The sequence below is a fragment of the Pteropus medius genome, unplaced genomic scaffold (assembly GCF_902729225.1).
Source record: "Pteropus medius unplaced genomic scaffold, Ma_sr-lr_union100, whole genome shotgun sequence".
NCBI classification, from domain to species: Eukaryota; Metazoa; Chordata; class Mammalia; order Chiroptera; family Pteropodidae; genus Pteropus; species Pteropus medius.
The window spans coordinates 11343511-11347197 of NW_024350926.1; the positions used below are offsets into that span (position 1 = coordinate 11343511).

The 3687-nt window shown below is 37.7% G+C and overlaps 1 non-coding gene and 1 pseudogene across 1 annotated transcript; both read left to right on the forward strand.

Moving 5' to 3' along the window:
• Positions 1-449: 449 nt before the first annotated feature.
• Positions 450-568, forward strand: LOC120585640 (uncharacterized; annotated as a pseudogene).
• Positions 569-2725: 2157 nt separating this feature from the next.
• On the forward strand, positions 2726-2947 carry LOC120585631 (small Cajal body-specific RNA 2). The gene has a single exon (XR_005648465.1).
• Positions 2948-3687: the final 740 nt, after the last annotated feature.

A 3687-nucleotide genomic window follows, 5' to 3' on the forward strand; every position in this document is an offset into this window, starting at 1 on the left:
GTTGTACAAAGGTTTCTGTAACAGGTCTAGAAATGTCTTGTTTTTATATCTACTTAGTAGTTTTATAGTGTTTGAAATTCTAATTTTAAAATATTTTTCCTCGAGAAATTCGAAGGCATTATTTCATTACCTTTGAGTATCTAGCATTGCCGATGACATATCTGAGAATAAGAACTAAAGCACATTAGGTGTTTAACGTGTGCCAGAAACTGTTCTTAGCAATATCTCTACCTATACTTTTGTCTACATTTCTCTCTGTCTCTGTCTATATGTATATCTCACATCTATATGTATATATTTATTGAATTCTTACGACAGCCCTATGAGATGATATTATCATACCCATTATAATAATAATAACTAACAAGTTAAGTAATAATTTCAAAATCACAAAGCTCTTACATGGGATCGTAAACCACGTCGGGATTCAAATTAGAACTATCTGTTTTGTCTACCGCCATGCCACCCTGAACGACCTGGATCCCGTCTGATCTCAGAAGCTAAGCAGGGTCGGGCCTGGTTAGTACTTGGATGGGAGACCACCTAGGAAGACCAGGTGCTGTAGGCATAAAAAATAAAAAAATAAGGGATTGTAAGTGGACAAGGTCCTTGCGATCTGTGAGGTCAACCAAGGGTTGCCTCGCCTAAAAAAAAAAAAAGAACTATCTACTTCATTCTTCTATATTTTAGGAGATTTATTCTCTATTTTCTATTTCCCTTTATTTTTTTTTCTAAGAGATTTTCCTGTTTATCTTTTGAGAAATGGCATTCTGTTACTTTTTGTGATGTAACATATTCTTGAACTCACTAGCTCCATAATTACATATTTTTAAAAGTCTTTTTGGTTCTGGATTATCTCTGTTTTCTCTGGTGATCACTTTTACTTGCTTATTTAAAATTTTAACTTGTGCTTCTGGCATTATACATGGTGATTCTCAGCTGTTCACATTTAAGATGGCGTCGTTGGGAGTGTGTGGTGGGCTCCCTTTGCCGCTTCATAGGCGGGTCTGTTTTCTTGGATGATGAAGAACTTCACCTTGGAGTGAGGTCTGAGACTAGAAGGGCATGTTTGCTGATAGACCCCGAGGAGCAAGGGGGCCCAGAGCTGCCTGTCACCTGGGCCACGCAAATGTAAGAATAAAGATGTTTAGAGAGAACCTGGTTTCCACACATACATTGGCTTTCTCCAAGCTGATTATTTTATTTATTTTTTTTTAAGACTACGCTCTTGAATGTCGGGCCTGGGGGAAAGTCTGGTTCTCTGTGCAGAGATTCTAGAAGAAAAATTCGGTTGCGGATCAGTGAATTTGTTTCCTGTGAATATTTTTAATGACTTCCTGTTTTCAGTCATGTTTCTGGCTTTGGTGATTTGCTGCGTAGGTTGACTTTGAGCCCAGATCCTTCCCAGGTTACTTTCGAGTGAATATTTTCACGCCTACCCACGAGTATTTTTAAGGCATGTCTAGGATGTAGTTGTTCCCCCTCGTTTCATCTGTTCGTCTGCTCACACGTACCTTCATCTTTGACAAGTTTGTTGAAATCTCTCTTGTTCTTTGATGCACCTCTCAGTTCTTCCTCTGGTGTGAAATTATTTATTTCGTACTTCAAAATCTTTCAGGGGTAGTTGGATGGGTAAGTAAAAGGCAAACGCATGTTTCTAGCCTGCCATCGTAAATTGGAAGTAAAAGTGTGACTTTTTTTTGTTTGTTTTTAAACAGAAACATGGATTGGTTAGGGAGTTTCTGAATTTGCTGATTCTAGCAGAGCGATTGGGAATGCAGACTTAAAAAGACATTGGTCTAAAACCAGCGAGACCACTTCTTAGCCGTCCTCTCTTTGACTGGGTACCTAGCCACAGGAGTTCAGTGGTCGAAAGGGTTAATCGAGATAACAGAGGATTGACTTTTAGCATAGAGCATATCCCACATTAAGGATTTAAATAACAATAATCACTTTTTCTTAGGTAATAGTAATAAGACACTGAAAGTGATAAAAAAAATGGGTTATGTGGTTTATACTGCTGGTACGATCGTTGTCGTTATCAAATATTGATTGAAGCCTATAATGTCGTGGGCGGTGGGAATACAAAGACATTATGCTGAAAAGTTGTTTTCCTGTCAACGTAACGTAAAATAGTTGTTGCATGCAAAGTGTAAGCAGCATTCTTACGTTCTGACGGGGATGAGATTTTTCTTTGAGGAAATATTTCCAATTTTTACAATGTCTGGTAAAAATATTTTATACACATTATTTCAATAAGACATTCCAAGGTTCTATGAGTGAATAAAAACATTTCTTGTATAGTTTTTTTTAAAGGAAACATTGCTGAATATAGTATATATCTGAAATATAAAAGTAGCTTTCAGCTTAGATAGTTATCATTTAGTATATGTTATATTATATATTCTAATGTATATTCTAATATGGATTATATATTTTAAATATATAGTATATGATATGTGATTACAGTTATCTAATACTATATGTAGTAGATAGATGATAGATGATTGATACATAGATAGATAGATAGACAGATAGGTATCTCACAGGCACGGGGCTTTGTTAGTCACCCTATTTCTGCTCCCTTATTCAGACAAAAATTAATTCTAGTTAATGTGATGCTGGATGATTATTAGCTTGGAGAGTGTCAGAATCTTGCTTCGTTTTGAAGTTTTAAGTTATTTATCCTCAGGTGCTTGGGACGACTCTGAGATTTTGATATTGAAAAAGCGGGAGGGAGAGCGGCCGGGGGTGAGCGTGGCACTGCTGTGCCACGGTGTCGCGTGGAAGGCGCGTGTGGCCGAGCATGCGGGTGGACGATGAGTGTGAGCGTGGGCGTGCGAGGCAAGTGCGTGCACCGCCCTGCGCCCGTCCCCTGCCCACGCACTGACTGGGGGAAGAAGAAAAATAAAAAGACCAGAAATACACACTAAATGTGTTCTGATTAGGGAGAAAGGGCCATGTGAGCAGCTGCCTACTCAGTGTTCGCTTTCATTTTCTCTACTGGAGACGTTCTACGTTATTAACTTATAGGAGCTCTTTACCATGACATATTACCACGACTATGTAGCAATAAAAACACTGTGCTTGATGTTACTGACTTAGAATTTTTAGTTTTCATATAGAAAGCATGAATATTTTTACATAATTTATCAATCACCACAGATAAAATATTACTTGAACTTACACACTGGAAACCGTACATTTTTCAAGTGAGATAATTGCTTGTTCTCTTTGACATTTGTCATCTTTGACAACATATTCTATAGGACTTTTTCGAACTCCTTATTTTGGTTCTTTTTATTGTCTGTATTGCTAGATCTTCTTTTGTGCTCTGATTACATTCTTACTTTATACACTTTTTAGGGAAAAAAACATCCACAATAATCATTTAGATACAAACACTACAAAACACATAATGACTACACCTGGGTATCCTGTCCTGATCTGTTTTCTAAACTATATGTTTGTCTGTCTGTCTATCTAATCCATCCATCCATCCATCCTTCCTTCCTTCCTTCCTTCCTTCCATCCATCCATCCATCCATCCCATCCTTCCTTCCTTCCTTCCTTCCTTCCTTCTACTGTCCCAACTGTACATTTCCATTCCTTCCTTCTTCCTTCCTTCATTTATTCCCATTTATTTCCATTATTTAAATCCCAGTCCATCCATTCCATCCATCCATC